A 7,433-nucleotide genomic window follows, 5' to 3' on the forward strand; every position below is an offset into this window, starting at 1 on the left:
GTTCTGCTCTCCCGACTGAGAGGAAAGTTGGGGCAAAAACTATTGGGCATTTGCCATTGGCCACAATACGCCTTCCCGACTTGTGATTTGTCCAACAAATCTGTCAATCATCACACCACCCGCATTCCATTCACAAAGGCGGGCTTTGAGTAGACTGATCCGAGATCAGTCAAAGGCTGGCCAGGGGTCTCCAACCTTTTCCAAGTCGAGGGCGAATTTTTGTCACAAATTAGTATTTCCAAAATAACGTATCAAGTTGTTACCATGTCAATAATAGGTTTAATATGGTAAGTAGATTAAAAAAAATTCAATCAACCTCTAAAAAAGAAATCTAATTAATAGAAATTCAAAATGACCCAGCGCTGGTGAGTTATTTGAGGAACAGGTCCGTCGGCACCTCGGCTATCTTTAGGGGGCACCCTGGTGCCCGCAGGTACCACGTTGAAGACCCCTGGTCTAAGGGTTTACCTTTGTATACTAGTGATGTGTCGTTCTCGAACGTAACGACTTTATGTGCCGGCTCTTTGAGGTGAACAATCAACCATTCAGGAACCAGCTCACTTCGAGACACTCCTTCCCCCCAAATTCTTAAACATGCAAAATAGACATTATTTTGCATAAAATGGTAAATGGTCGGGCAGCACGGCGGCGCAGTGGTTAGCGCATGTGCGGCACAGTTCCGAGGTAGTGAGATAGAACATCCTGTGTGAAGATTGCATGTTCTCCCTGTGCTTGCGTTGGTTTCCTCCGGGAAACTCCGGTTTCCTCCCACATTCCAAAAACATGCATGTCAGGTTAATTGGCCGGTTCGAATTGTCCCTAGGTGTGAATGAGCGAGCGAATTGTCTGTCCCTGTGTGCCCTGCGACTGGCTGGCAACCAGTTCAGAGTGTCCCCTGACCACTGCCCATAGACAGCTGAGTTGGGCTCATGCACCCCCGCGACCCTACTGAGGATGAGCGGTGCAGATAATGGATGGATGGATGGTAAATGGTCTGCATTGATATTGCGCTTTTCAAGTCAATGAAGACCTCCCAAAGCGCTTTACAATGTGCTTCACACACACACTCACACACCAATGGGGAGTCAGCCATGCCAGGCGGCTACCGGGTCATCGTGGCCATTAGGGATTCAGTGTCTTGCCCAAGGACACTTCGACATATTACACGGAGGAGACGGGAATCAAACCTGCGACCTCTTGATCCCAAGACGAGCGCTCTAGATACATTCCATTGGTATCTAGTAATCCCTCATTTTTCACGGATGTTGCGTCCCAAAAATATCCTGCTGATAGTCAAAACCCGAGAAGTATAAACCTTTATTTATATGTATCACAAATAGAACAAACTTAATTTACAGACTTAAGTATTTGTTTAATAAATAACATCTGTACTTCCAAATTATAATGTTAAACATAATCATCTGGTTTTATTGCACAACTGTATGGATTAATGACATGTTTAACTAGAATCTAGTTGATCTAAAGTGGGCGGTACCGCCCCTCCTGGGGCGGTACGTGAGAATGTAGTTTGAACGTAGTGCGGTTGTGAAACCGCAATGCACTGCGTTTTTTTCAAAGTTTGGCAGTGACTGATGGAGTTTTGGCCAACCACAATTGTTACTGTTCGAGTTTTAATAGGGCTACCAATCACAGGCAAGTTCTAATAATAGCACAGGCCGAAAAGAAACGTGATTCAAAGTTTGCAAGCACCACACTATGCCACACCGACTGTGTGAGCTCATTGAGTGTCATGGCCGACTCAAAAACATAGTCCCAGAGTCAACAAACGAGAAGGAAACGAAGCTTGTACTTGTGGCGGTACATCACTTGTTTGGACGTGTTTTGGTTTCGACGAAGCGGACGTGAAACAGAAGAAAACGTCCGTTGCAGAATTTGCTTTCGCGTAGTCGCTAGGTCCAGAGGAAACACAAGTCATTTGTACTAGCGTCTTAAAAATGATCACAGCCTGTAAAAAGGATTACAAGTAAAAGTCGAAGAACGTGCATCTACAAGTGGACTGGGAGGTAAACAAATCTCTATCAAAGCAGCATTTGAGCCCTTTATGCCCTACGAAAAAAGTTCGCTAAGGTTCAAAGAAAGACCCAATGCTGTGACTCTAGCTAAAAATGTCTATTGGTGTCCAACACGAAAACTGCATTATCGATAAGAGGTAACACTTTTTATTAATGCAAGTTAATAAGTGAAATGTTATAATAAGAGTAATAAATAGTTGTAGCAGTAGTGTTAATAAGTTAGTAGGAAAGGTGGGTCTGCATTCATACTTGAAAACATTTCTTGCACTGATGAACATGCTGCAGTAGCACATTTTATATCACACTAATTGCAGACATGTCATGTTTACAGCCTTAAAAGTATGTGGATTATTCTAGTGTGCAACACAAAATCTTCAAAAATCTGAGCATCTTAAAAACGAAACGCACCAGAAGAATACTACATTTCCCACAATGCTGTTCGACCACAATACCTGCGAAGTGACGGCTCAGCGCCACTACGGCAGTGTTACTAAATCAATGCCAATGAGTGAAATTGAGAATGTATCCTAAAAAATTCCGAGACGATATTGTAATTTTTGTGTATATCTTAATACCTATGTAACCGCGTTGTACGTGTCCCACCAAAGATCCACATTCACGCTGGACTGGATGATGAGGTTTTTATTATTACAGTTCTGCAAATGGATGAGTCACAACATTAGCTTTTTCTGCTGGGTTTGATCTCTTTGATCTCTTTGTAGTACTCTGGTTAAACTGACAACAAAGCATATCAAAGAGCTGTCTTTTCACTTTACAGAAAATACATTTTAGAATATCACAATACATTTATAAATCTTTGCATTTTAACAAGATACTTTTAACAAGAGATCGTATAGTGGATTTTTAACGTTTACAATGAATTCAACATGTTTTTCTTTACTCTGAATTTTAACCAACATCATCCTTTTTTAATGTATATGAAAAAATAGGAATAAAAATGGGTACAATTTACCTGCAAATGGATGAGTCACAACATTAGCTTTTTCTGCTGGGTTTGATCTCTTTGATCTCTACAAGGGGAATTAATATTTAGTAAAACAGAAACAAAACGAAAATAAATCAAAACAGCTTGACAATATCAATCACATTACTATGCATGGTGAGAGATTTGTCAGCTGGGGTTATAATGTTTAAAATTAACTTATTTTGTGGAGCACCAAAAGATATGTCTTACCTTTGTAGTACTCTGGTTAAACTGACAAAACCCCGCCTCCTGGTCACATGTTAGAAGCCAAAACCAAACCCCACCCCATACCAGCAGATGGCACTGTTGGACTCAGCATTGCAGGACATTTACCAAAAACTATACACATATTTTAGCAGGAATTTCAATAAAATAAAAGTTATTATTACACCCGTTACATACACCCCCCTGAAATTCTGCTAAATATGGGAGTGCTACACTTAAAAAGAAAAAAAATCACATGCCAAAAAGGCAAATACTGATGAAAAAGAGGACACGAAAACTGGTACAGTATTACAAGGAACAAACTGAAGTGCATGTCAGTTCTAAAACTCTCCCAAAAAGGAGTGTGAAAAGAAAGGAGGCGAGCAAACTCCTAACTAAGCACAGACTCAAAGATGCCTGTTACATCTCTGAAATATCAAACATTGTTCCTGTAGTTGTAAGTGCTCACATAGGCACAATTCTTGTTTCTTACTCAAGCTTTGTTACTCAAACTGAAAGTGCATCTCTACTGAACTTAAACTAGGAACTTGCAGATATTGCGGACAGATGATTGTCACCTACCACATGGTCATTCATCTGACAAATAAGACGACTAGGAGGCCTGATGGACTGGCGGACCCTAAGACCATAACGGTTAGGTTGAGCACAAATAACCTGAGCTTGAAGGTCTGGGGCAGTCAAGTCTAAACAGTCAGTATCAGGGGAGTCTGCGTCCAGATGGTCAGTGTTCAATGGGGTCTCGTCTGGGAGACCCATACCCAAAGGGATCATGTTTTCAGAGCACTGTGATGGGCTTTCCGTATTGTCACTTGAAGTATGGTCAACATCTTGTTCGGGGATGTGCTGACTTCCTCGGCTGGATGTATCAACACTGCGAGAGTCGGACTGGGCATCAGATCTGCTGTCTAGTGAGTTATCCTCTACCTCTGGATGAACTTGCTCTTCACCTGCCTGTATCACCCAGTTTACTGTACGGACATCACTGTCTTCAACCGCGTCAGGTAAATCAGGGCATACATCACTTCCATGCATAGCAGCGTCAGACTCTGAGTGTTCAGATTCGCTGGCCAGATCATCCTCACAGGGCAAGAAGCTAACAGAGAGCAGCAAATTCCTGTGAACTACCTTCTCTTTGCCCGTCAGACAATCCTTGACTCTGTAGACATTGAGATCAGGCTTGACTGATATGACTTCATACGGGGTTGACTCCCACTTGTCTGCAACTTTGCGTTTCCCCGGGACACCTCTGTTGGCGATCAACACCCGGTCTCCCACGACGAGAGGTGATCCTTTGGCCCTACGGTTGTACAGCTTGGCATGACGAGTCTGTTCTCTGAGAGTATTCCTCTGTACAATCTGAGCAGCTTCATGTAGATCTTTCTTCAGATGGCGTACAAAGTCAGAGTAGCTGACAACAGCATCATTGGTATTAGCATGTTGAAACATGACATCGACAGGGAGACGAGGGATCCTACCAAACACTAGGTAAAACGGTGCAAACCCTGTTGTCTCATGCTCTGTGCAGTTATAGCAGAATGTGAGCTGCTGCAGCATTTGTGGCCACTTTGCTTTGGGCTGAGGGGGAAGGGTTCTGATCATATCTCCCAATGTTCGGTTGAATCGTTCTGCGATGCCATTTCCCATGGGGTGGTACGGAGTGGTATGGGATTTCTGCACCCCTGCCATCTCTAGAAGCTCTTTGATCAGTTTGCTCTCAAAATTAGCTCCCTGATCAGAGTGGATACGCCGTGGGAAACCATAGACAAGGAAGAAATCCTGCCACAGACGGCGAGCAACTTGTTTGGCGGTTTGATTTCTGCAAGGGAAGGCGTGCGCCATCTTGGAGAAATGATCAGTTACGACCAGGACATCTACAGACTTGTTCTCTTGCTCAGCAGTCCAAAAGTCTATACAGACCAACTCCATAGGCTCAGAGGTGACTATGTTCTTGAGTGGTGCACGGTTGTGTGGTTCCGGTGTTTTCCCTACTACACAGCGCTGACAGGATTTGACATAATTCACAACATCACGTTCCATGCCATTCCAGAAGAATCGTTGCCGCACCAGAGACAAAGTACGGTTCTGGCCTTGGTGACCTGCTGAGTCATGTAAACCTTGAAGGACTTTCTGTTTCAATGAATCAGGCACCACAAACTGGAAGATTTTCTTGGCCATGTGAGGATCTTTCCTTATTTTGTAGAGCATGCCATTCTGTATGGTGAGTCTGCTCCAATGCTTCAGTAGTTTCATCACACTAGGCGACTCGACAGCTCTCTCACGCCTGGTAGGTCTCTTGTGTCTATGCACAAAGTACATGGTCCTGCTTATTGTGTTGTCCTGTTCTTGTAAACCAACAAGCTGACTCTGTGGGAGTGCCGTTGACTGATCTCCCTTCTGCAGAAGATTGAAGTTGGCGTCTGTTCCCATCACTTGACCCACGCCACCAGTGGACTGAGCACTGAAGACAGCAGCAACCTCTTCTGATGTCACAGAACCATTGGAGCCTGATGGAATTGCCCTTTTTACTGACTCGTCTGATGTCCCAGCACTCTCGTCTACAACAGCGTGACAATTGTTGGATACTCTGAACACCTCTTGCACAGTACTGTTGTTCACCCTGTTGACTTGGTCCAAGAGCGAAGTATAGGGCTCGGTAACAAGGCGATGACCCACACATGACCGTACAAATGGCTCACGGCTCAGAGCGTCGGCTACGATGTTCTTTGGTCCGGGAATGTACTTCAGGTCAAAATTGTATGCAGCTAGCTTCGCTACCCACCGCTGTTCACACGCATCAAGTCTTGGTTTGGTCAAAATGTATGTAAGTGGGTTATTGTCGGTCCACGTGGTAAAGTGTCTTCCTTTCAACCAATGGCTGAATTTATCACATACCGCCCATTTCAAGGCAAGAAATTCGAGCCTGTGTGCAGGGTAGTTGAGCTGGGAGCGAGAGAGCGTCTTACTTGCAAAGGCGACTGGTCTGGCTACTTTTCCACCAGGTGGCAGCTGTGACAGGACTGCTCCAATCCCATCAAAGGATGCGTCGACAGCCAGAATAAACGGCGCATCAAAATCTGGGTGGGCCAGAGTGACACCTGTCACGAGGTCGTGCTTCAGTGTTTCAAAGGCGTTCTGGCATGCATCGGACCAATCTGCAGGCGTCAGCTTCACTTGACCTTTCTTGCGGGCTCTCTTGCGCTTATGCTTGTCACCAGATTCAGATGTGAGCCTGAACAGAGGTTTTGCCTTCGCAGAACATGCTTCAATGAAGCTTTGGAAATACATCACCATGCCTAGAAAAGATCTGATTTTACTAGGGCATGGCGTCTTGCCATCCGACTCCATTAGATCAGTGACTTGTACGTCATTTATCGCTCTCACTTTCTCGGGGTCAGTCCGAATTCCATCCTCACTGATGACATGCCCAAGAAATTTCACAGTCCGTCCGAGGAAAAAACACTTTTTGGGTGCGAGCTTGAGGTTGTGTTCCTTAAGGCGAGTAAACACCATCTGCAGGCGTTGGAGTGCAACTTCCTCTGTGGGGGCAAACACCATCAGATCGTCGAGGTAACATAATAGGCTCATGAAATTCTGATCACCAAATATTGACATCATCATCCTCATAAATGTTGCTGGGCTGTTGCAAAGTCCCTGAGGGAGCCGGTTGTACTCGTGAAGGCCGAATGGTGAGGAGAATGCCGTGTACTTTTTGTCGTCAGGGTGCAAGGGGACATTGTAGTAGCCTGACGTCAGATCCATTGTGGAGAAAAAGGCATTTCCCCCAAGTGCGGCCAAAGCATCAGCTTGATGCGGTAGTGGGTAGGCATCCTTTATGGTTCTTGCATTAAGCCTTCTGAAATCAGTACATACCCTTAGTTCTCCATTCCGCTTCCATATGAGAACAAGCGCAGATGCATAGTCGCTAGTCGACTTCTGAATAATTCCTTTCTCTTCCATCTCGTTCAGAGTCGTCCTCAGTTTTTCATACTGACTTGGTGGTATACGTCTGTAGGGTAGACGGAACGGCTTATCATCAACAAGGTGGATACGATGTACAAACTCTTTGGCCTCTCCACAGTCCATCTTATGGCGAGAAAAGATTGACTCGAATTGTTCGATGATATGAAGGAGCTTGTCTTTACACTGCAGCGAAACCTCACATGACTTCAGGTCAATGTCTTGCAGTCCCA

General features: G+C 44.6%; 1 protein-coding gene across 2 annotated transcripts in view; it reads right to left on the bottom strand.

Annotated features, from left to right (window-relative positions):
* Position 1, bottom strand: part of LOC148371969 (discoidin, CUB and LCCL domain-containing protein 1) — a 17,920-nt gene extending 17,919 nt beyond the window's left edge. For both annotated transcript variants that reach the window (XM_088326607.1, XM_088326605.1), the window contains exon 1: position 1. This exon is cut by the window's left edge and continues 149 nt beyond it. The gene's annotated coding sequence lies outside the window, so the exon portion shown is untranslated.
* Positions 2-7,433: the final 7,432 nt, after the last annotated feature.

The sequence above is a fragment of the Urocampus carinirostris genome, chromosome 2 (assembly GCF_059441175.1).
Source record: "Urocampus carinirostris isolate Australia breed hairy pipefish chromosome 2, RoL_Ucar_1.0, whole genome shotgun sequence".
NCBI classification, from domain to species: domain Eukaryota; kingdom Metazoa; phylum Chordata; class Actinopteri; order Syngnathiformes; family Syngnathidae; genus Urocampus; species Urocampus carinirostris.